This window comes from Eumetopias jubatus, unplaced genomic scaffold, assembly GCF_037043125.1.
Source record: "Eumetopias jubatus isolate StellerSeaLion01/CBP00866 unplaced genomic scaffold, mEumJub1_p1.0 scaffold_3, whole genome shotgun sequence".
Taxonomy (NCBI): domain Eukaryota; kingdom Metazoa; phylum Chordata; class Mammalia; order Carnivora; family Otariidae; genus Eumetopias; species Eumetopias jubatus.
Genome location: NW_028274809.1, coordinates 175,576,049 through 175,603,086, shown reverse-complemented (window position 1 = coordinate 175,603,086; position 27,038 = coordinate 175,576,049).

The following is a 27,038-nucleotide window of genomic DNA, read 5'->3' as shown; positions in this document are numbered from 1 at the left end:
ATGAATAAATAAAATGTGGGATATATATATATATACAATAGAATATTATAGAATATTAGTCACCCATAAAAGAAGAATGAGGTCATGCCATTTGTGACATATTTCATATGTCATTTGTAAATATCTCCTCTTATTCCATAGGCAACTTTTTAGTTTTATTTTTTCCTTTGTTGGGCAGAAGCTTTTTATCTTGGTGAAGCCCCAGTAGTTCAAATTTGCCTTTGTTTCCCTTACCTCCGGAGACATGTCTACTAAGAAGTTGCTATGGCCAAGTTCAAAGAGGTTGCTGCCTGTGTTCTCCTGCAGGCTTTTGATGGTTTCCTCTCTCAAATTTGGGTCTTCGATCCATTTTGAGGTGATTTTTGTGTACGTTGTAAGAAAGTGGTCCAGTTTCATTCTTCTGCATGTTGATGTCCAGTTTTCCCAACACCATTTGTTGAAGAGACTGTCTTTTTTCCATTGGATATTCTTTCCTGCTTTGTTGAAGCTTAGTTGATCATACAGTTGTGGGTCCATTCCTGGGTTTTCTATTCTGTTCCATTGATCTATGTGTCTGTTTTTGTACAGGTACCATACTGTCTTGATGATTACAGCTTTGTAATGCAGCTTGAAATCCAGAATTGTGATGCCTCCAGCTTTGCTCTTCTTTTTCAAAATTGCTTTGGGTATTTGGGATCTTTGTGGTTCCATGCAAAGTTTAGGATTGTTTGTTCTAGCTCTGTGAAAAATGCTGGTGGTATTTTGATAGGAATTGCATTGAATGTGTAGATTGCTTTAGGTAGTATATAGACATTTTAACAATATTTGTTCTTCCAATCCAGGAGCATGGGACGTTTTTTTCCATTTCTTTGTATCCTCTTTAATTTCTTTCATAAGTGTTCTATAGTTTTCAGAGTCCAGATCTTTTACCTCTTTGGTTAGGTTTATTCCTAGGTATCTTACGGTTTTTGGTGTTGAGATAATTCTTATTTCCTCTTTCATTTTTTAAAAAAATTGGTGTTTAAAGATTTTTTTGTGTGCTTTGTTCTACAAATATTTATCATGTTCTTCAGCACATTCTCACAAGGACATTCAATCCAGTTTTACTTTGGGAGTGAGTAAATAGATGCCAGCATAAAGAGTTATAAGAAGGCCAGTCATATGTATGTATTCATATATATGCTAGCATATATATAATAAATAAATACAAATAAATGATATACCAAAAGTAAAGACATAAAAATCTCTGTTAAAATTGCCATACAATAGTAAAGGGATCTTAGTTTTCACAATTAATTTTTTCTTGTCTTTGATTTAATTTTTGTACATACTCTGGATCTAAACCAAAAAATTACTGAAAGTTTCCTTTACTAATGCATAAGAAACTAATTATCGAGCAGCAGGCTCTGGTGATATTAGAAGGGGGTTAAAAACAAGAAACAAAAAGCATTGTGGAATGCTGTTCAGGAGAAAAACAGTAGGAAATGTGTTTTGCATTACTGATGGTATAGATATTTGATTTTACACGCTTGTGTTTTAAATTGTCCTTGTGAAAATTGATGATGCTGGCATCAAATATAAAAGCTGGTGGAAAAGAGTACACTTTAAATTTTACTCACTGATGTTACAAGTTATTGGATGCTATTAGGACCTCTTTTAGAAAGATTCATGATAATAAGTATTCATCACAAAGCACATAATTCCAGAGAACAAAAAGCGATGCTGCATTCATTTTGTATGATTAATGATTCACATGTAATGAGGAAAAAACGCTCAGGACTAAGCTACAATTGTAAATGGAAATGAACTTTATAAAGAGATTTTTCTTGTTAATGTCAACAAAAGAATGAAATCCTGCCTATGCAGGATATTTGCAAGTATTTACATCAGCTAACAACAAACACTATATCAAGTAATAAGACAATCTGTTAATTTGTATCATAATTAAGAATTTACATTCTGTAATATCTCAGAACTCTAAGCATGTTTAATAAAATTTAGGTGGTGTATTTATTTTGTAACCCAGATATGATATTAATGAGCAGGTTGATTCAAGCCTAATTTGCATAGTAAATGAATATAATTAAAATCAGTCTCTCATTAAAAGCTCACAAGAAATATTTAATCTGTAGATATTTTCAGGAAGGCAAGTAGCAGAGATTATTTTCAATTCTAGAACATTCCACAAGATCAGTTGTTCAAGGAAACAAATTAGGCATAGTTTGGTTATTTCTTTGCCACTGGGCTTTGGCGGCATAATCGTGTATTTTGGGGGAGTGTGATCTAAGCTTCATTATGGTGTTAAAGCCCTGTAAACCTAAAATGACAGATGTTTGCTTTTATTGCTAGTTTAGCTATTTCTTTTCCTTTTTGACCCATATGAATGGATTTGCTACTTTGAACTGCGCCCTTCTGGTGGGGAAGCATAGTTTGCAACCAAATATGTATCATTTTATTTAGATTCTTTGTATGTTAGATTCATTGTATGTTAGATTCTCCTTAAAACAAAAAACAACAACAAAAAAAAAACACAACCTAATCCTCTTTTTAAAGTTTTTTAAACCCTGCTTGTATTATAGCAAACTTATTTTTGCCACATAGAACAAAAGAAGATATTTTATTTCATTTGAAATATTGGTGAAACAAATTAATCAGAAAAGACAAAAAAACTGTACTTTTAACAAATAAAATCTTTTTTTTTTTTAAACTTCTGATACATCAGCTCTGGTTGCTTTTCCTTTCTCTGAATGTAGTTGAATTGGTTTCACATTCCTGTTTAACTGGGATGGGTTAAAACAGGGTCATTGACGGCCTGTTCTCTGATTAAATTTTAAAAGCTATGTTGCTTTGGGTCTCACAATGAAATCTATATCCTGCAGCTATCCAATGTTTCATTCTGAACACAAGTTTTCCTTTTTTTTTCTATTTTTACTTTTCATGGCTCTATCCTCAAGTGGTTTGCCTCCTTTCCCTTGAAACCCTTTTTCTCCTGTTTCATATTGACTGCTAGTATACTTATGACTCTGTATGGATGAAATACCTTGGAGCATTCAATAAAGTTTCATTGCTTGTCTACCTCCAAACTCTTTTCCTGATACATTCTGATCCTTGATCTCTCTTGATCCGTTCCCTGAAACTGACCAATGCAGCATGTGTTCAATTTCTCTTCTCCTGCAACCTGAGATACTAAATTTACTGGAACAGACACTCCCCTGTCTCCCGTGTGGCAGAAAGTATTGTAACCTGGTTACATCCAGATTAGAAGTCAAACAGAAACAAATGTAACTAATTACACCCCAGTTAACTCTTAAACTCTCTAGGCTATCAAGCAAGGGGGGTGAAGTTTCTTCCTCCTTTATTTTACCATGTGGGGTATTGATTCCAATTTCTTTGCATAAACTCATAAATGCTGAGTAGTCTAATGCTTAAAATGCAAGTTTAAAGTCACACCACCGGGTTCAAATTCCAGGTTTCGATCTATGAGCTGTGTGAACTCAAGTTGTGTTGCTCACAATGGAGACCACTGAAACACTTCAGGCATCTTGCTCCGCAGGACACAATCCTATAAAAATTATGTCATGGAGAGAGAATGTGTGCTCCCTAGGGTAGGTAGGTTCCCTTCCAGAAGGAAGTGGAGGGAAAGGCTGACCCCACAGCCTAGTTTTCCAAATTCCACAGTCAGATAAATTACTCTTACCCCAGGAAGGAACGAGTGCAGGGATGGGGGAAGAAGCATCCAGCATTATTCTAAAGTCTCCACACAGGGAAACACGAAACCAGGGCAAAGAGGGTTCCCACACAAATTAAACATGATGGATACACAAACTGTTTTTTCTTCCACTTATCCTTGCAACCTACCCAACTATTAATGATATTTCAACAAGCCTCCAAATCCTTTTCTCAGTCTTCCTAGCATCTTACATATTTTTACTGGTGAAGTCTTATTATGATAAAAATGCCTATCATAACCCCAAATGTCGAAATAGCCATTATACAAAGAATCTAAAAATATGAAATAAAAAATTTATAACCTTCCTCATTTGGGAATCATCAAACATAAGGATAAACATCAGGATAAAAATTAAGACATGTTTGAAGAAATGTTTTGCTCAAATTGAATTTTAATGGTTGTTGGGCTTGGAGACATATTTCCTTTTTTCCGCTTCCCTGTTCTGTCTCACCATCATCCCATTTCTTCGACTTCCTTCCTCTTTTTTCCCTCTCCTTTTCATTTCCTGTCTTTTTTCTTTTGGTAGCAACTTATTATATACCATACAATTAATCAGTTAAAGTGTAAAATTCAATGGTTTTAAGTATATTCACAGTGTTGTGCTCACTTCCTTTCCTCCCCAGTTTTCACTGCACAAGCAGTAACCATGACCACTTTCCTGCATATGGCATAATTCCTTTGTGCATCTCTCACCATGTCACACTCCCTTGGCTTAAATCAAACTAGGTTCAATTCAACTCTCCACCTGTTCATTATCCGTCCTTGTGGCTGCAGGAAACCCACCACCAATTTGTTGGTCTCATTTGAAATCCATAATTTCTAACTTCTAATGGGTCCATGGCACTGACTAGCAAGGATAATTTCTACTTCTCTAGAATACTCATAAGCACCAAGAGGATTACTTTATGTTTTTTCCTCTCTCTTCAAATCTCCAATAACTCCTTCCCATCTCCAAGCAGCTGATGAACTTCTATTTCAGTGAGCTGAATGAAGCCACCAGAACTTCAGTGTATCCCCGCCACCGTGTACCTGCCTATCTGCATTTGTGACAATGTACCTTGACTTCCCTCCTGTTCCAGTGATTAAACTCCTAGTTTCTAACACTGACTCAGGTGCACCACATACATTCCTGTCTCACTTACTTAAAAGCATCGCACCAGCAATTTTCTTCTGTGCCGTATATATTGTCCAGTTTCCCCATCTACTTCATTGTAAGTGTCAGCATCTAAACAAGGTGTTTCTCCAATTATTTAAAAAAGCAAAATCAGAAATGAAATATTCTTAATGTCTTAATGATTTTTTATAATTATAAAAGTAATGCCTGAATGCATTCTTATTGCAAATTATTTGAACAAAGTAAAAGATACTGCATATATTTACCCCAAACCTATATCACCCCTCCCCATTCTTTTCCCTCACCCCGCCTCTTAACGTACATCCTCCTCTGAATATCATCCCTTTACTTTGCTTCCATTTAGAAACCTCCTCAAAAAAGTCTTCTGTACTAGCAATCTTTACTTCTCTTTTCATTTCTCTTGTGCTCACTTCAATGGCAGCTTTTATCTCCATCTTCACCCAAAAAAAGCTCTTGTCAATGTTACCAATGACCTTAGTATTGTAATTCCAATGGTGAAGTCCCAGTTCTTACCTTACTTGACCTGTTAGTAGCATTTAACATAGATGACCATTTCTTTCTTGATATGATTCTTTCACATGGCTACCCAAATATCACACTCACCTCACACTACAGCTGTGGGATTTTAAAATCTTCCTGGAGTTCTTATCAATTTCTGATTCATGTATTTTGAAGTTTGCATAATGTGGGTATTATTTATGTACTGATTGTCAATTGTTAGATATGGATCAGTGAATCATTTTTGTATTACTTGCATGATGTTTTAAAATGGTTGTGCTTCAATTTCCTTAGTGGTTATAGGTCTGTGCAGGTTTTCTGTTTCTTCCTGGTTCAGTTTTTGTAGTTGATTCATCTCTAGGAATGCATCCATTTCTTCCAGATTATCTAATTTGCTGGCATATAGTTGCTCATAGTATGTTCTTATAATTGTTTGTATTCCTTTGGTCTTGGTTGTGATCTCTCCTCTTTCATTCATGATTTCATTTATTTGGGTCCTTTCTCTTCTTTTTGATAAGTCTGGCCAGGGGTTTATCAATCTTGTTAATTCTTTCAAAGAACCAGCCCCTTGTTTCGTTGATCTGTTCTACTGTTCTTTTGGTTTCTATTTCATTGATTTCTGCTCTGATCTTTATTATTTCTCTTCTCCTGCTGGGTTTAGGCTTTCTTTGCTGTTCTTTCTCCAGCTCCTTTAGGTGTAGGATTAGGCTGTATATTTGAGAACTTTCTTGTTTCTTGAGAAAGGGTTGTATTGCTATATACTTCCTCTTAGGACTGCCTTTGCTGCATCCCAAAGATTTTGAATAGTTGTGTTTTCATTTTCATTTGTTTCCATGAATTTTTTAAAATTGTTCTTTAATTTCCTGGTTGACCCATTCATTCTTTAGTAGGATGCTCTTTAGCCTCCATGTATTTGAGTTCTTTCCGACTTTCCTCTTGTAATTGAGTTCGAGTTTCAAAGCACTGTGGTCTGAAAATATGCAGGGAATGATCCCAATCTCTTGGTACTGGTTGAGACCTGATTTGTGACCCAGGATGTGATCTATTCTGGAGAATGTTCCATGGGCACTAGAGAACAACATGTATTCTGTTGCTTTGGGATGGAATGTTCTGAATATATCTGTGAAGTCCATTTGGTCCAGTGTGTCATTCAAAGTCTTTATTTCCTGGTTGATTTTTTGCTTAGATGATCTGTCCATTTCAGTGAGGGGGGTGTTAAAGTCCCCCACTATGATTGTATTCTTGTCGATGCATTTCTTTCCTTTTGTTATTAATTGGCTTATATAATTGGCTGCTCCCATGTTAGGGGCATAGATATTTACAATTGTTAGATCTTCTTGTTGGATAGACACTTTAAGAATGATATAGTGTCCTTCCTCATCTCTTATTATAGTCTTTGGTTTAAAATCTAATTTGTCTGATATAAAGATTGCCACCCCAGCTTTCTTTTGGTGTCCATTAGCATGGTAAATGGTTTTCCACCCCCTCACTTTCAATCTGGGGGTGTCTTTGGGTCTAAAATGAGTCTCTTAGAGACAGCATATCGATGGGTCTTGTTTTTTTATCCAATCTGATAGCCTGTGTCTTTCCATTGGGGCATTTAGCCCATTTACATTCAGGGTAACTATTGAAGGATATGAATTTAGTGCCATTGTATTGCCTGTAAAGTGACTGTTACTGTATATTGTCTCTGTTCCTTTCTGGTCTGTGTTACTTTTAGGCTCTCCTTTGCTTACAGGACCCCTTTCAATATTTCTTGTAGGGCTGGTTTCGTGTTTGCAAATTCCTAAGGAAATTGAAGCAGTAATCAACAATCTCCAAACAAACAAAAGCCCAGGGCCAGGTGGCTTCCCAGGGGAATTCTACCAAACATTTAAAGGAGAATTAATACCTATTTTTCTGAAACTGTTCCAAAAAATAGAAATAGGGGAAAACTTCCAAACTCATTTTATGAGGCCACCATTACCTTGATCCCCAAACCAGACAAAGACCCCATCAAAAAGGAGAATTACAGACCAATATCCTGATGAACATGGATGCAAAAATTCTCACCAAAATACTAGCCAATAAGATCCAACAGTCCATTAAAAGGATTATTCACCATGACCAAGTGGGATTTATCCCTGGGCTGCAAGGTTGGTTCAACATCCACAAATCAATCCATGTGATACGATACATTAATAAAAGAAAGAACAAGAACCATATGATCCTCTCAATAGGTGCAGCAAAGGCATTTGAAAAAGTACAGCATCCTTTCTTGATCAAAACTCTTCAGAGTGTAGTGATAGAGGGTACATACCTCAATATCATAAAAGCCATCTATGAAAAACCCATAGCAAATATCATTCTCAATGGGGAAAAACTGAGAGCTTCCCCCCTAAGGTCAGGAACATGGCAGGGATGTCCACTATCACCACTGCTATTCAACATAGTATTAGAAGTCCTAGCCACAGCAGTCTAACAACAAAAAGAAATAAAGGGCATCTGAATCAGCAAAGAAGTCAAACTCTCACTCTTTGCAGATGATATGATACTTTATGTGGAAAACCCAAAGGACTCCACCCCAAAACTGCTAGAACTCATACAGGAATTCAGTAAAGTGGCAGGATATAAAATCAATGCACAGAAACTGTGGTGTTCCTATACACCAACAACAAGACAGAAAAAAGAGAAGTTAAGGAGTCGATCCCATTTACAATTGCACCCAAAACCATAAATACCTAGGAATAAATCTAACCAAAGAGGCAAAAATTCTGCATTCAGAAAACTATAAAATACTCATGATAGAAAGTGAGAAAGACACAAAGAAATGGAAAAACTTTCCATGCTCATGGATTGGAAGAACAAATATTGTGAAGATATCAGTGTTACCTAGAGCAATATACACATTTAATGCAATCCCTATCAAAATACCATCCGCTTTTTTCAAAAGAAATGGAACAAATGATCCTAAAATTTGTATGGAACCAGAAAAGACCTTGAATAGCCAGAAGAATATTGAAAAATAAAAGCAAAGCTGGCGGCATCACAATTCCAGACTTCAAGCTCTATAACAAAGGTGTCATCATCAAGATAGTATGGTACTGGCACAAAAACAGACACATAGATCAATGGAACAGAATCGAGAGCCCAGAAATGGGCCCTCTACTCTATGGTCAACTAATCTTTGACGAAGCAGAAAAGAATGTCCAATGGAAAAAAGACAGTCTCTTCAACAAATGGTGTTGGGAAAATTGGACAGCCACATGCAGAAGACTGAAACTGGACCATTTCCTTACACCACACACAAAAATAGACCCCAAATGGTTGAAAGACCTCAGTGTGAGACAGGAGTCCATCAAAATTCTAGAGGAAAACACAGGCAGCAAACTCTTCGACCTCAACCGCAGCAACTTCTTCCTAGAAACATCGCCAAAGGCAAGGGAAGCAAGTGTAAAAATGAACTATTGGGACCTTATCAAGATAAAAAGCTTTTGCACAGCAAAAGAAACAGTCAACAAAACCAAAAGACAATTGACAGAATGCGAGAAGATATTTGCAAATGACATATCAGATAAAGGGCTAGTATCCAAAATCTGTTAAGAACTTATCAAACTCAACACCCAAAGAACAAATGATCCAATCAAGAAATGGGCAGAAGACATGAACAGACATTTTTCCAAAGAAGACATCCGAATGGCCAACAGACACGTGAAAAAGTGCTCAACATCACTCGGTATCAGGGAAATCCAAATCTAAAACTCAATGAAATAGCACCTCACACCAGTCAGAATGGCTGAAATTAACAAGTCAGGAAATGACAGATGTTGGCGGGGATGCGGAGAAAGAGGAACCCTCCTATACTGTTGGTGGGAATGCAAGCTGGTGCAGCCACTCTGGAAAACAGTATGGAGGTTCCTCAAAATGTTGAAATTAGAGCTACCCTACGACCCAGGAATTGCACTACTGGGTATTTACCCAAAAGATACAAATGTAGGGATCTGAAGGGGTACATGCACCCCTATGTTTATAGCAACAATGTCCACAATAGCCAAACTATGAAAAGAGCCAAGATGTCCTTCGAAAGACGAATGGATAAAGAAGATGTGGTGTGTGTGTGTGTGTGTGTGTGTGTGTGTGTGTGTGTGTGTGTGTATGTGTGTATATATATATATATACACACTGATGCTGAGTGAAATAAGTCAATCAGAGAAAGACATGTTTCATATGACCTCACTGATATGAGGAATTCTTAATCTCAGGAAACAAACTGAGGGTAGCTGGAGTGGTGGGGGGCGGGAGGGATGGGGTGGCTGGGTGATAGACATTGGGGAGGGTATTTGCTCTGTTGAGCGCTGTGAATTGTGTAAGGCTGATGAATTACAGACCTCTACCTCTGAAACAAATAATACATTCTATGTTAAAAAAAAACAAAAAAGAAGATTGTAGGAAAGGAAAAATGAAGGGGGGGAATTGGAGGGGGAAATGAACCAGAAGAGACTATGGACTCTGAGAAACAAACTGAGGGTTCTAGAGGGGAGGGGCTTGGGGGATGCTTTAGCCTGGTGATGGGTATTAAAGAGGGCATGTATTGAATGGAGCACTGGGTGTTATACACAAACAATGAATCATGGAACACTACATCAAAAACTAATGATGTAATGTATGGTGATTAACATAACAAAATAAAAAAAATGTTAAAAAAATGGTTGTGCTGGCTATCATTCTTACTCATTTATAGCTTCCTACATCATTTACATTATTTACTCAGTAAAAACAACAACAAACCCTGCTATGTATTTGAGTTGGTGAATTTTGACATAACCATTTATGAATCTTTTAGTCATTGGAATATTTCTAACTTAATTTTAAAAGTAACTTAATTTTACTCTGACTTATCTCTTTTTCATTGAATTTGATTTAGGATTTAAAAAAATATTTTCATACCTGGTTGACTTTACTAGGATTTGCTAGGTAATTCTCTTTTTTTCCCTTCATTTCTCTATTAGTCAACTTTTGGTGTATTTTCATTTAATTGAATCTTAACTCTCTTTTAAACAAGATTTATTACCTTGAAGGGTAGAGATATAGATATTTTAAATTTATTATTGTCACTGTTATGTTGGAACAAGCCCTCCCATATTACTTTTTTATGGATCATGTTTCTGCATTGATTTTCCTTTCCTGATTTTTCCTGCTTTTTACAATTTATTTTTTTATTTAAGTATTATAAGATGGAAATATATATCACATCCCTATTCCTTTAGTGTCTACTTAAAAAATTTATATTTATTTTGCTATCAGTATCTAGATATAATTTCTACAATAAAAAAAGACCTACATGTTTCCATTTCTCTTCCCCCCATCCCTCTCCTCTTCAAACTGAACATATTTTGAATATTAAGAGTTATTCCTATTTTATTTCATTTGTATTTATATAGAGAGCATACATTTTTAATGATTTCTTGGTGCCTTGATTCTTTTTAAGCCCATGTCTTCGTCTTTCTTGAAATCAGTTCTGATAAAGATGGGATGTATTTTAAGTTTCTTTCATAGAGAGTTTATGGATGGGAGTCATTCTAAGTTTTTACATATTTAAAAATTTCTATAATTCTCTACCAAAAATGGTAATTTGGACGGTTATAGAATTCTATGCTCATATTCCATTCCAGAGTTTTAAAGATGTTCCTTCTCTTTCTTTAGTATTAATTGCTGCTGAATGAGAGGATCATGACTCCAAATCTGATCCTAATATATCTCTGATGTTCAAAATACTCACTATGGTATGTTTAGGTTTGGTTCATTTTCTTTATGGTTTTGGTAGTCATTCAGTGAAAAAACTCATACATCTTCTGGTCTGGATTCCACCCCCTCCCCCTGCCCTTATATTTTTAATTATATCCCCCAGCACCTTCTCTTTCTATTGCTTCCACCTTTGACTTCACTTAGATAGCTGTTTTAGATTCTGGTGGTATCCTTCTTGTCTCTCATCTTTCATATACTTTTTTAAAGATTTATTTATTTGAGAGAGAGAGAGAAAGAGAGAGAGCATGGGGGAGGGGCAGAGGGAGAGAGAGAGAGAAAGTCTTAAGCAGACTCCCATGTTGAGCAGAGAGCCCGATGCAGGGCTCCATCTCACAACCCTGAGAGCATGACCTGAGCCAAAACCAAGAGTTAGACGCTTAGCTGAGTCACACAGGCACCTGCTCCTTTTTCTTTTTTACTTCACTTTATCTAGGTGCTTCATGTTTCCTTTTTATTTTGTTTTATGTTATGTTATGTTATGTTATGTTATGTTAGTCCCCATACAGTACATCATTGTTTTTGATGTAGTGTTCCATGATTCATTGTTTGCATATAACACCCAGTGCTCCATGCAATACATGCCCTCCTTAATACCCATCACTGGGCTAACCCATCCCCCCAACCCCTCCCCTCTAAAACCCTCAGTTTGTTTCTCAGCGTCCATCATCTCTCATGGTTCATCTCTCCCTCCAATTTCCTTCCCTTCATTTTTCCCTTTCTTCTCCTAATGTCCTCCATGCTATTCCTTATATTCTACAAATAAGTGAAACCATATGATAATTGACTTCTCTGCTTGACTTCTTTCACTTAGCATCATCTCCTCCAGTCCCATCCATGTTGATGTGAAAGTTGGGTATTTATCCTTTCTAATGGCTGAGTAATACTCCATTGTATATATGAACCACATCTTCTTTATCCATTCATCTGTTGAAGGGCATCTCAGCTCTTTCCACAGTTTGGCTGTTGCGGACATTGTTGCTATGAACATTGGGGTGCATATGGCCCTTCTTTTCACTACATCTGTGTCTTTGGGGTAAATACCCAGGAGTGCAATTGCTGGGTCATAGGGTAGCTCTATTTTTAATTTTTTTAAGGAACCTCCACATTGTATTCCAAAGTGGCTGTACCAACTTGCATTCTCACCAACAGTGTAGGAGGATTCCCCTTTCTCCACAACCTCTCCAACATTTATTGTCTCTTGCCTTGTCAATTTTTGCCATTCTAACTGGTGTAAGGTGATATCTCAATATGGTTTTGATTTGAATTTCCCGATGGCTAATGATGATGAACATTTTTTATTGTGTCTGTTAGCCATTTGTATGTCTTCTTTTGAAAAGTGTCTGTTCATGTCTTCTGCCCATTTTTTGACTTATTGGTTTTTTGGGTGTAGAGTTTGAGAAGTTCTTTGTATATCTTGGATATCAGCCCTTTATCTGTAGTGACATTTGCAAATATCTTCTCCCATTCTGTGGGTTACCTCTTTGTCTTATTGACTGTTTCCTTTGCTGTGCAGAAGCTTTTTTATTTTGATGAAGACCCAAAAGTTCATTTTTGCTTTTGTTTCACTAGTCTTTGGAGATGTATCTTGAAAGAAGTTGATGTGGCCAATGTCAGAGAGGTTACTGCCTATGTTCTCCTCTAGGATTTTGATGGATTCCTGTTTCACATTCAGGTCTTTCATCCATTTTGCGTTTCTTTGTGTATGGTGTTAGAGAATGGTTGAGTTTCATTCTTCTGTACGTAGCTGTCCAATTTTCCCAGCACCATTTACTGAAAAGACTGTCTTTTTTCTATTGCGTTTTTCCTGCTTTGTTGAAAATTATTTGACCATAGAGTTGAGGGTCCCTATCTGGGCTCTCTATTCTGTTCCATTGGTCTATATGTCTGTTTTTGTGCCAGTACCATGCTGCCTTGTTGATCATGGCTTTGTAATATAGCTTGAAATCAGGCAACATGATGCTCCCAGCTTTGTTTTTCTTTTTCAACATTTTCTTGGTCATTCGGGGTCTTTTCTGATTCCATACAAATTTTAGGATTGTTTGTTCCAGCACTTTGAAAAATGTCATTGGAATTTTGTTCTGGATGGCATTGAAGATTGCTCTGGGTAGCATGGACATTTTAACAATGTTTATTCTTCCAAACCATGTTTTTCCATCTTTTTGTGTCTTCTTCAATTTCTTTCATGAGTGTTCTGTAGTTCCTATAGATCCTTTACCTCTTTGGTTAGGTTTACTCTGAGGTATCTTATGGTTTTTGGTGCTATTGTAAATGGAATCAATTCTCTAATTTCTCTTTTTACAGTTGCATTGTTAGTGTATAGAAAGCAACTGATTTCTGTGCATTGATTTTGTATCCTGCCACATTACTGAATTGCTGTATGAGTTTTAGTAATTTGGGGGTGGAGTCTTTTGGGTTTTCCACATGAAGGATCATGTCATCTGTGAAGAGAGAGTGTTTGACTTCTTCTTTGCCAATTTGTATACATTTTATTTCCTTTTGTTGCCTGATTGCTGTTGCTAGGATTTCTAGTACTATGTTGAACAATAGCGGTGAGAGTGGGCATCCTTGACATGTTTCTGATCTGAAGGGAAAGGCTCTCAGCTTTTCCCCATTGAGGATGATGCTCAATGCGGGTTTTTCATAGGTGGATTTTATGAACATGAGGAATGTTCCCTCTATCCCTATGCTCTGAAGTGTTTTAATCAGGAAAGGATGCTGTATTTTGTCAAATGCTTTTTCTGCGTCAATTGAGGGGCCCATAGGTTCTTCTCTCTTTTATTAATGTGTTCTATCACATTGATTGATTTGCGAATGTTGAACCACCCTTGAATCCCAGGAATAAATCCTACTTGGTCGTGGTGAATGATCCTTTTAATGAATTGTTGGATCCTACTAGCTAGGATTTTGTTGAGAATTTTGCAATCCATATTCATCAGGGATATCAGTCTGAAATTCTTTTTTGTTGGGGTCTTTGCCTGGTTTGAGGATTAAGGTAATGCTGGCCTCATAGGATGAGTCTGGAAGCTTTCCTTCCGTTTCTGTTTTTTGAAACAGCTTCAGGAGAATACGTTTTATTTCTTCTTTGAATGTTTGGTAGAATTCCCCAGGGAATCCATCAGGCCCCGGACTCTTGTTTTTTGGAAGTCTTCTGATCACTGCTTCAATCTCGTTACTGGTTATTAGCCTATTCAGGTTGTCAATTTCTTCCTGTTTCAGTCTTGGCAGTTCATAGGTTTCTAGAAAGGCATCCGTTTCTTACAGGCTGCTTAATTTATTGGCATAAAGTTGTTGATAATAATTTCTAATAATTGTTTCTATTTCCTTGGTGTTAGTTGTGATCTTTCCCCTTTCATTCATAATTTTATTAATTTGGGTCCTTTCTCTTTTGGATAAGTCTGGCCAGAGGTTTATCGATGTTATTAATTCTTTCAAAGAACCAGCTTCTAGTTTCATTGATCTGATCTACTGCTTTTCTGGTCTCTAATTCCTTGATCTCTGCTCTAATCTTAATTATTTCTCTTCTAATGCATGGCTTAGGCATCGTTTGTGCTTTTTCTCTAGTTCTTTAAGGTGTAAAGTTAGTTGGTAAATTCGATATTTTTCTGTTTTTTGAGTGAAGCTTGGAAGGCTATGTATTTCCCCCTTAGGACTGCCTTTGCAGTATCCCATAGGTTTTGGATTGATGTGTTTTTGTTCTTATTGGTTTCCATGAATCGTTTAAGTTCTTTGATTTCCTGCTTGACCCAAACATTCTTGAGCAGAGTGGTCTTTAGCTTCCAAGTGTTTGAATTTCTGCCAAATTTTTTCTTGTGATCTAGTTCCAGTTTTAAAACATTATGGTCTGAGAATATGCAGGGAATAATCTCAGTTTTTTGGTATCGGTTGAGACCTGATTTTTGACCCAGTATGTGTCTATTCTGGAGAAAGTTCCATGTGCACTTGAGAAGAATGAGTATTCTGTTGTTTTAGGGTGGAATGCTCTCTATATATCTATGAGGTCCATCTGGTCCAGTGTATCATTCAAAGCTCTTGTTTCTTTGTTGATTTTCTACTTAGATGATCCGTCTACTCCTGAGTGTGGAGTATTGAGGTCTCCTACACTTAATGTATTGTTATCAATATGACTCTTCATTTTGGTTAATAGTTGGCTTATGTAGATGGCTGCTCCCATGTTGGGAGCATAGATATTTATAAATTGTTAGGTCTTCCTGTTGGATAGACCCTTTAAGAATGATATTGTGTCCTTCTCTGTCTCTAATTGCAGTTTAGCTTAAAATCTAATTTGTTTGATGTTAGAAGAGCTATTCCAGCTTTCTTTTGAGGTCCGTTGGCATGGAAGATGGATCTCCATCCCTTCACTTTCAGTCTGGATGTATCTTTAAGTTCAGAATGAGTCTCTTGTAGACCGCATATGGATGGGTCCTGTCTTTTTATCCAATCTGCAACCCTGTGCCGTTTTATGGGAGCATTTAGGCCGTTCACACTGAGAGTGATTTTTGAAAGATATGAATTTATTTTCATCATGTTGCCTGTGAAGTCCTTGTTTCAATAGATGGTCTCTGTAAATTTCTGTTTTATATCACTCTTGGGGTCTTTCTCCTTTTATAGAACTCCTTTAATATTTCTTGCAGGGCTGGCTTAGCGGTCACATATTCTTTCAGTTTCTGCTTGTCTTGGAAGCTCTGTATCTCTCCATCCATTCTAAATGACAGCCTTGCCGGATAACGTATTCTTGGCTGCATGTTCTTCTCGTTTAGTACCCTGAATATGTCTTGCCAGGCCTTTCTGGCTTGCCAGGTCTCTGTGGATAGGTCTGACGTTATTCTGATGTTCCTCCCTCTGTACGTAAGGAATCTTTTCCCCCTAACTGCCCTTAAGATGGTTTCCTTGTTTCTAAGATTTGCGAGTTTTACTATTACATGCTGGGGTGTTGGCCTGTTTTCCTTGATCTTGGGAGGGGTCCTCTCTGCCTCTAGGACACGAATGTTTGTTTCATTCCCCAGATTAGGGAAGTTCTCAGCTACAATTTGCTCAAATATATCTTCTAGTTCTCTGCCTCTCTCTACCCCCTCAGGGATCCCAATAATTCTGACATTGGAATGCTTCATGGTGTCAATTATTTCTCTGATTCTGTTTTCATGGATTTTGAGTTGTTTCTCCCAGCCTCCTCTTTTTCTTTCTTTTCTATCAATTGGTCTTTTAGATCACTAATTCATTCTTCTGCCTAGTTTACCCTAGCTGTTAGATGATCTAGATTAGATTGGATCTCATTGATAGCATATTTAAGTTCTGCCATTTCAGCTTTCATTTCTGCCTTTAGGGGACTCTATGTTGCCATTAATCGATTTCTCCATTCTAGCCATTGTCTTCACAATTGCTACCCTGAATTCCATTTCCAACATCTTGGTTATATCTGAATCCATTTGTAAATCTGTGGCAGAAGTCACAGTCTCTGAGTCTTTCCTATTTTGGGTGTTCCTCCTCCTAGTCATCCTGTTGAGGGGTGGTTCAGGACCACAACCCAAGCAAGATGCATCTGTTTTATAGGGACCTTAGGGTTGTTGGCCTCTTGTTCTCCCAGCCTGTCTTCAGTGGGATAGTCCTGCTGTGCTGTTACTCAGGCAACCCTGTTTGGGCAGAGTTGCCCTGCCCCCTGTGGCTGGGGAATGAGCTCAGTGAAAACCGGTTTTGGGGGGCTTTTGTTTTCTGGTGACTTTCCCTGGTGGGTTTCCCTGTCTCTTCCGAGAGTCAGAGCAGAAGAGACTGTTTCCAACCCTCTGTCTCAGAACAGAGAGATCGCAGTCTGTTCTTCATTGAGCTCTCCAGGCCACACTATCTCTGTTTCTGTCTGTCCTGCTATAAACTGCTGCATCTTGGGTTGTGCACCCCTCAGCAGCACTCCCAGTCCTCGCCTGCAGGTCAGAGCATGTCTCTGCCCTTTGTGCTTCTAAAACCACCATCTGCCCCCAGTTCACATGTGCAGCCCCACTGCTCCAGGTTTCAGTCGAGAAACCTGGAGCCCAAAAGCCCTTTCCCCGCTGCTACCGGTCTGCGAGTCTGTGCCCCGTCCCCAGCGCGGGAGGTTATCGCTCACAGGTGGTGTAGGATCCCCACAGACAGGCTCCCTCCTGCTGCTGTTTATCCTTCGATATCTGCCCGCGGAATCACAGCTCTCTGCTTCATACCTTAAAAACCAACCACCTGCGATATTCTGTTTGTAGAGATCAAGATCTATCTTCTTATATCTCAGGCCAATTTCATGGGTGTTCAGAGTGGTCTGGTAGAGATCCAGCTCAATTCAGGGGACTGGTTGGATTAGGGTCCCCTACTCCTCTGCCATCTTTTTTCTCCTTATTGTGTTTCATGTTTCTTATTAATTATTATTTGATAAACCAATTAACCTATTTGTATTTGTAAGTTTTTAATACATAAAATTGGTGATGAGGGGAGAGGAGTGAAATATACTGTCAAAAATGGTAAGCCCATAGTTGTCTGGAAGAAGGTTCTTTCCCCTTTGATGTCCTGCTGCATGGCCCTGTGTTTTAGGTTCCAGTGCCAGTACTGGCTTGTGAGCCAGCCTGATGGCTGTACTCAGTTTAGCAGAACAGGAAGAGAAGAGAGATATTCTTTCCCAGCTTCCTTAAAGATATTTTCTCAATTAATTCTGAATGACTGGTATCCTGAAGGACTTCTCTGATTATGATGTTAGAACATACCATGGTATTCTTCTATAGCACTATGCCTGGATGAGAATTCTCTGAGTCTTGCCTATTTCTCAATTCTGTCTTGTCTGCTTTCTCTAAGAATTGCTCCATATTTTTCTTAGAAATTTCTGGCACTATATTTGCTATCCAGTATGATTATATGTTAAATTTTTTTCTGTCATTTCAAGTGAGTTTAGGCAGAAGACAAAACAGATGCATATGCTCAGTTGTGTTTTGACCCAATCCTTTCTACTGACTGCATTTTTTTTTAATATAAGTATTTATTTATTTATTTTTTGTCTGTAGGGTGCTAGGAACTATTCTAGGTGCTGTAGAAACTACAGGGAACAGAACAAAAACAAAATCTATGACTTGTTGGAGGCTATGTAAGGCTTTGACCATGTGTACTAGGGGACTGTGCTTTTTTTTTCAATTGACATGTTTAACATACAATATATTTTATTTTGTATTTTAAATATGCTTCACTTTTAATATGTTTGCTTCTTTTTGACCCTTTTAAACATTATTAGATTTGGGTTGTTCTGGCTTATGGCATAATATTGCTCTTTTGTTATTAATCTTTTCTTGTTTTTCATTTTTCTTATTGCACACTAAATTCTGATTCTGACTTTGCACTTTATTTCTTTTAACAGCCACTTTCCTTGTTTTCATTTTATCATTCCCTCTTTCAATTTTATTATATTATTTCATATCTCCTGGCAATGGATTATATGTTAACAAATTTTCTTCAAAGTGATAACTTAATGCTTTAATTTTATGTTTACTGCATTATGGTTTCAATGTGAATAAGTAAATTTAATTTCTGTAAATTTTTTCATATCCTGGAGATTTTTTATTCTTCATTTTCTTATTTAATATTTATAAATCACACATTTAAATGGAGAAGTAAGTAACTGGACTTCATCTTTTCTTGTTGGGACCTCTTTGTACTTCAGTGCTTTTTCAGAGAGAGCCAATAGCGTGGTGCTTATTTTCATGAATTTATAGTACACATTATAAGGTTCCATTCTTGTTTGCAACAAGTTTGAAATAAACTTTGATTTATAATTCACACCAGTGCTGTGGCTTCTGAAAAGTGCACTTAATATCCCTTTGGGTCTACTCCAGTTTCTGAATTTGCTGATGGGCGTGTGTTGTCCTCCATCACTTCCTTTCTAAATGAACTGCACAAAAATACCTACATAAGGCAATCCAAAATTTTCCCTCAGAGTTCTCAAAGTTCTCAATTTGAGATGAGAGAAGGAAACAGAGATGATAGAATCTTGCTAATAAAGGTGTGAGAGAAAATGTTTCCATTTTGCAGAAACAATGTGTCCTTAGACCTCTATTCTTACTGGTATGAAACTATGAAACCAGAGTTTTTGGAAAAACAGTCTGAATGTCTATCAGGTACCATATACTGTGATCCGCATACTTCGACACAATCTTTATCTTCCATGTTGATCAGCAGCCCCCTCACTTGATCACATAACTGGATACTCAGAGAATGGGACATATTATACACTGAAAGAAGTCAATTTAAAATTTCTATGGGGAAATTAGATATTTAATGGAAAGTGAGATAAAGGAATTTTTTTGAACTTTTATGAGGTGAGTCAGATAGCTACCATAAAAGATCAGACAGAGTGTTTCCTTGCATCTCAGTTGGTTATATTTTTAGAAGAAGAGAAAAGGAAGGCCAAATTCCATATTATAAGAGAAAGAAATTTCACAAGAGATCATTAATCAGCTTTCTTACATAGGTGAAATAGTATATTATGCAAAAACCTGCAGATCCGGAATTTAAGTTATATTTCTTATTACACTTGATTTCTACTACATGTACTTTGCTCCAATGAAATGAAAAAGAGCTCTACCAATGTTAATTGCAATCATTTAGGACAATAGACTATTCTCTGTTCCTTTATCATATCCTAATATTTTTGAAATCTGCACTTTTGTTTGTACTGCTACCTTGCCAGAATTTTCATTACTTCATTGCATGTGTTATGTGCAAAATCAGTGTTTTGACTCTCTCAAGTGCCTGTCTTTCTTGGAGTCTCCTTTCAATCTCTAGATATGAGAGAGAGAGAGAGAGACAGTCAGTCCCTAACTCAGCACCTTGAATGTAAACCAGTAGATGTTGAACTATACACCACAGCTCTTTTATGTAGCTTTAAAGCCAAAACCAACTATATCTATAGAGATTACTTTCTATATTAAATCAGTCTGTTTTTACTATTTCACTGATTTCATCAACATGATTTTATTATTCTAGGAAACTCCACTTCAGGAAGATAAAGATTGCAAGTAACTCCATTTTTAGGAAGACTATCATTTAGATGAACATCAGACTGCTAAACTCTTAGAACCATAACATCAACAGATTGCTTATTTCCCAAACTCTGAAACCAAGCCTTGCCATGTCCACCAATACTAAACTAGGATATTATGATCCTTACCCCATTCTCATCAAGCCCACCCCCACCTCACCCTCTGCCTACTACACCTCCTGAAAGACTTGCCTTAAACCAGATTCTAAAACCTTATGAACGTCCTGGCTTCACTTTTCTCTTTCTGAAAGGCTAAGATTTTCATATTATAGTGCCCACTCTTGCTGTTAATGCACTTAACTTTGTCTAATAGGTTGTTTGAGTGATATTTTAGGGGAGCCAGCACTCAACAAGCATGCTTCATTTACCTGTTTTTCCCACTTTGGGGCACTAGAATGTTGAATTTATAAGGAGAACATAAAAATATTTGAGAAAGAATGACCCACACTCTAGTTCTTCCCCATTCTGTAATTCTCCCAATTTTTCTTCAATAAGAAAAATGAAACTTTTAGCTATGTGTGTCTAAGGAAAATTTTATGTTGATTAGTGTTTGTCTAAATCTTCTTTAGCAGTACTGATTTTATACCATCCATTTGTTTATATATTTCCTTCCCTTTTCTGCTCACATTCAACACCACGCATTTAAATGATGGCTTCCTTATTTTAGCTTTCATTTCTGATAGCAGTGTATTACTCAGTAAATTTGCTCCAAGTATTCCTGAAAGTACAAAGTCTTTATTAACAGTGTTTCTGAGGAGATTTGCTGTTGTCCAATACACAGTGTCTCCTCGAGGTTCTTTGCTCTGTCTGCTTTCCATATTTTCATTTTATTTCATTTCTTATCTCTGTGTTATGATGGTGAAGTTGGTAAAGTATAGGAGATGAGAATTTATCTTTTTTTTATTATTATGTTATGTTAATCACCATACATTAAATCATTAGTTTTTGACGTAGTGTTCCATGATTCATTGTTTGTGCATAACACCCAGTGCTCCACGCAGAACGTGCCCTCTTTAATACCCATCACCAGGCTAACCCATCCCCCCACCCCCCTTAAAGCCACTCTTTTTTTAGGAGGAGAAGACAGCTTTCAGATAAAAATCTATCCCTAGAATATAGTATCCTTGTAGGGGAAAATGCATTTTATTAAGACACCTGTGTCTAGTATTTATGCACACTTCTCTTGGATGGGAAAGCTAAGGCTCTTTAGGCTCTATTGGTGAAGTTTTATTTTGTAGTTAGTCGCTTTTGGTAGCAATGAATCCAAGACGAGGAAAGAGGAGGTTCCTTCAACCTTCCTCACTGAAATGAAACTGTTGTTTTGCCCAGAGGGTATTACTAAGGTGCTTAAGAAATTGTGTTGCGTTAATCATTAGCGAGAATCAGATGCTAAAGACAATACATTAGCTCCACACTCTAGATACACACTTCGTACAGTTTCCCATCTGATGTTATTAGAAGTGGAACAAAATGATTACAGAGAATTAGTTAAATAAAGATAGGAAACTACATGGCAAGTTGCAGAATTGACAAAACAGCTAAACTCTATTAGTCCCATGCTGACCAATTAACTAGTCTCAAATAGACCTCCTAATAGAAGCCTGAATTAGTTAAAAGCAATAAAAACTGTAATCACTTACTTGGCAAGGATCTTGAGAATGCAGGCTGCCCTGAAAATGGAAAGTATAAATGACAATATTAGTGGAAAGTATTATTCTTTACGTAAAAATGGTTAATCATTTCTAAGGCATATTTGTATTTTTGGTGCATTTTTAGAAACAAAATTCAATAAATATAGTATTAAAGAGAGTCAACAAAATTACAAATCATACATAAACACTCATGTAATTAAGTTTTTAAAATTGTTTTTCTAATTAAGCTGTATGGTAAATAATTGCTCTGAAGTCAAGGAATAAAATTGAGTAAAAAACGACATCAGTGTGTTTATCTATACCTGGTTCTTAACCCATTTTTGTGGGTGTCAACCGTGTTTCCATTTTATGGTTTTTTGGAGACCGAAGAATGCCTGACGCTTGGGAGACTGGGCAGAAATGTATGTCATTGACTGGTAAGAAACATAAAGAATTTAGTTGAAGAAAAAAATAATTCAATTTTAGATTTGAGGGATGGCTCTGGTTTCCAGGTCAAGATTAGACATTAATGTAAATAAAATCCTAGAATTTAGGAATAAATTTCTTGCTGGAGATATTTTTGAGGGAGCATGATCAGCCGATGGTTATAGAGAACTGTGGAGTAGATATGGCCTTCTTATTACAGCATGTAGAATGGGAATAGACAGCAGTTGGAGTAAAGGAACAACAACATGATTGATCTTGATGAAGAGAAACGAGAGGACTTCATATTTCTGAGAAGGGAATGTGTTGCAAATCTCTAACAGATACCATACAAATTAATGCATGGGTATTAGTAAGTCATTCAGGTGAAAGTTAATGACGTGGAGAGTTTGGTTCTGCCAATCTCATAAGTTTTCATCTTGCTTTGACACCAGGGAGTGTATACTTTTAATTACGGAGAAGAAAAGATGCCCTCTGCCCTCTGTCCTGAATCCAACCCACCTGACCCCAAGAGTTGGTTATTCTGACGTTGACGAGGCAAGGTTCATAAAAGAAGGGCCTTGACATTTTGGAGAGTTCAACCTGTGGATCTGATTGGATTGTCAGCCCAGTTCTCAGAACATAGGAGGGACTCAACCAACATTTGCTCTGGGTGAAATGAATCCACCCAGATTTGCATTTTCAGTCCCCTTCTCCTGCCTGGGCCTTTATCATATGCTGCTTTCCCAGGTAGTGACAGGGAAGAGGAAGAGGAGCAGGTGACTTAATATTCAGGGTTTTGTTAAAGAATGAATTGCTGCTGTCAGGATATTTCTTCAGCTCACAGCTTTCTTTTTTTTTTTTTTTTAAAGATTTTATTTATTTTTTGACAGAGAGAGACACAGCAAGAGAGGGAACACGAGCAGGGGGAGTGGGAGAGGGAGAAGCAGGCTTCCTGCCGAGCAGGGAGCCCGATGCGGGGCTCGATCCCAGGACCCTGGCATCATGACCTGAGCCGAAGGCAGAGGCTTAACGACTGAGCCACCCACGCACCCCAGCTCATAGCTTCCTGAAGGTTGTCCAGAGATCTGGGTGACTGTAAGGTTTCCCAAAGTCTTCGGAAACAGTGCTCCTCCAGGACAATGGGAACACGAAAATTCCTGGTTCAACCGACACTCAAGTCCTGATATTCTTTTTAATGTAAAAATGTAGAAGAGAGAAAAGCGCTGATGTTTAATTCTCTGCCTCTGTATTTCATATCTTGTTAAGCTTACCCCCTTTTAATCAAAAATCTTCTTTACGATTTGCTCCAATCTGCTGTGCTGTGCAAAAATGACTTTTAAAGTTCATGATATGAAACCTTTTCGGTTTTGCATTGGTTTTGTAAGTTTTGCGACTCATCATGTTACCTGTAGTTATAAATTGGAAAGAATGGATTTACAACCAAATTTTCCGTGCATTAATGAAATCCCATGAAACCTTAGACATTTTAGACTAACTTGGTTTTGAACTAATAAATATTTTATGGTTCCTCTGGGTTTATTTTTCAAGCAACACATACTAGACCTCAGCTTAAATTGTTTATTTCCTAATAGATTTTGTCTTCATTTGTAATCTCACCCAAGAATGGGTGTTCAATAAATATTTAATAAATATTTTTCAGTGAAAAAAACAAACTAGCCAGTAAAGTGTTTTCAAACACCATACTTTTGTATATAATTGATGCCTACATTATGCTAATAGCAAAGTGTAATATTTCTTTGCACTTCACCAGTGGCTTCTTCACATTTATAGGTATTTCAAACCAAAAGGAAGGTACTTTGAAAGTCTTAGCAAAGAGATTGAAAATACACACACACACACACAAACATACACACACACACACACACACACACACACACACACACACACACACCCCAAAGATTCCGTGACTTCTTTGGGACCATGTTTTGAATACCACTTGTCTAGCTTCTAGAGGAACAGGTGAAAAGCCACAAATAACAATGTCAATATATGTTTAATACAAATCTATGCAACACTTACTAATTTAAGCTTCCAAAGATGTACAAAAGGAGATTTGGTGACTCTGTAGAAGGAGCCCTCTTATTAACCTAAGGAGGGGTCGAGGGGGAGGCAGATGGGGTGCTGGCTACTGTGTAAGCATCAGAGGAGTCCATCGACCACACTCTAACATTATGTTGTAAAACTATGGATTTCTAGGCTTCGCCCAAGAGATGCTGCATGAGTATTCAGTTAACATATGTGGTGAGGTACCAGCCTCGGATGCAAAACTTAAGGGACACCAAAAAACTCAAGCAGTGAGAAAAGCAATATTTTAAAAAAATATATAAATTACTGCAAAATGTAAAAAGGGATGAACTATAAAACTTTTAAATAAAGAGGCGATCGGTATTATTGATCTTTCCTTTTGCCTCAGGCTATTACATGGCTCAGGAGGGGACTGTGTCTTTAAACCAAAGGAAAATTCTGACATATTCCCAGGAATAGGCCATGCATGCCCGAGGGCAAATGTTTCCCTCAGTGGTCTCCTCCCTCCCAGGGTTTCTGCAGGTAGGGGCTGCTGCTGATTTTCTACAGCCTCTAAGGTCTGTACTCTCAGCCTAGTACCTGAGATCACCCAAGAGGCAGGAAGGAGTTGGCTGACGATTATCATCTTTAGAATTATGATTTCTGGACCTTATCTCAAGAGGGCTTACAAATGTCCCACTATTGGCATGCACCTGTATCAAAATTCATCATTGCTTTAGAGGAGCTGCAAATCTGAGGAACTGCAGATCTGGATGCAACAGAAACAAATCATTCCATAACAAGTATGTTTATCTCTTTCAAGAGTTTTAGCTCCTCCAAATCTGAAATTCAGCTTAAACTATGCTCAAGCAGTACAGGCCTACATGCCCCCTGTTTTAGCCCCTTTAATGTTCGTTGAAGTGAATGGTGATAAGTTAATTGAGGGTTTTCTTTGACATATATTGAGCCATAACATATTGTTGAAATGTATTTGTCAAACATTTTGATAGGAGAAAAATAATTTGCATGCTTTGGATTATTACAATATTTTCAGAAGAGTAAAACAATTTAAAAATGAAATGTGTGCTATTTCTCACATGGGTTTTATTTTTAAGATGATAAATATGTATTATTGCTTACCATCTACCTGGCATGTATATATAACGTGGGAAGAGCACAAAGACAAATTGCCATAATTTCAATATTTGTTTATGTCTAAAATAAAAGGTACTTGATCATAAAATGAACAATATACTGCAGGAATCACCTTGCAGACCAAGAGAGAGACCTTGGATATTACGAATGCCCCTCTCTGAGAAATACTAATAGAAGGTAAGCTGGAATGGAATGCCCTCCTATGTCTTCCTGTCAGCAACATGTCCACAATTTGATCAAAGGGAATGGGATAATATGTGTATTTTATTCATTTTTACTCAAATCAGAAGAATGCATGAGTTCTGTGCAGAGGAAGACAGAGAAAAATCAATTCCATTTAGCACAGAAAAGGTAGTTTGTCCTGTGTTATCCTCTGTCACTTTTCCTACTGGTTATATTTCCCGAATTATGTGTGATACAGCATAATAATAATGCCTCATAAATGCAATCAGCCCTGAATAAGAATTTTATAAAACCATGTCTCATGACAGCTCATGACCTTGACCAAACCTCCAGGAAAAAAAGGGTCTCAACACATGAAATCAAGTTAACTGAAAGAAGTTTGGTTATCTGGGTTTTCCCTGGTTAACTGCTAACAGGCTGTTGGAAAACCACTGGGAGGGCGAGGCAGACAAATCCAGGAAACTAGGAATGGGAGGTTGAAGCCAAGCTTGAAGATTTAACATTGAGTGTTGAGAGGGCTAAGAGAAGAGATCAAGCCAACAACTGTAATTCAGTCTATGGACATCTGCTGTGGGGAGCGAAGAGCTCCTCACTAATAGCTTCGTGGCACATCATTTAATCACAGCTTGGCACAGTAAATAATCATCAGAACAATGCTTCTTGTTCATCATAAGGACAGGGTGTACTCAATAATTCTATTAAAGGATGTAAGTATACATATTTTTAAAATCCCTTATCAAACTGTATATGTAAGTATGAGGATGTGAATGTATGTACATATATACATATTTTATGTGTTCATATATTGATGCTTAAGTAAAATAATTACTTGGAAAATTAACTTATACTATAATTTCATTGCATTGTGATAGCATATAATATTCTTTATTTTGAGCAATCCTCTTACCAAATATTAGGAATTATGAGTGTCTCCTGGAGGCAATAATAAAGTCAGATTCTTTGCCTCTGTCTGCTCAAAACAACAAAGTGGTTATAGACAAAAAAGACTAGACTTGATTTTAGAATACCTTGGTATGAGACTGAGCTCCATAATTTATTTACTCAGTGATTATGAAGAGAAGTCATTTAAACTTTTAGGCTGATGTCTATTGAGAAAAATAATCTATCCTGACAAATTTGGGGTGTGTAGATTAGAATAGAAAATAAGCTTGTCAAAATTTGTCAGTGTATAGATTAATATATGCCACTTAGGGGCACCTGGGTGGCTCAGGTGGTTAAGCATCTGCGTTCGGCTCAGGTCATGATCCCAGAGTCCTGGGTTGGAGCCCCACATCGGACTTCTGGCTCAGTGGGGAGGCTGCTTCTCCCTCTCCCTCTGTCTCTCCCCTGCTCATGCTCTCTCTCTCTCTGTATCTCTTTGTCGCAAATGAATAAATAAAATCTTTTAAAAAATAAAAAAAAATATATGCCACTTAAAGTATATATCACTTTAAA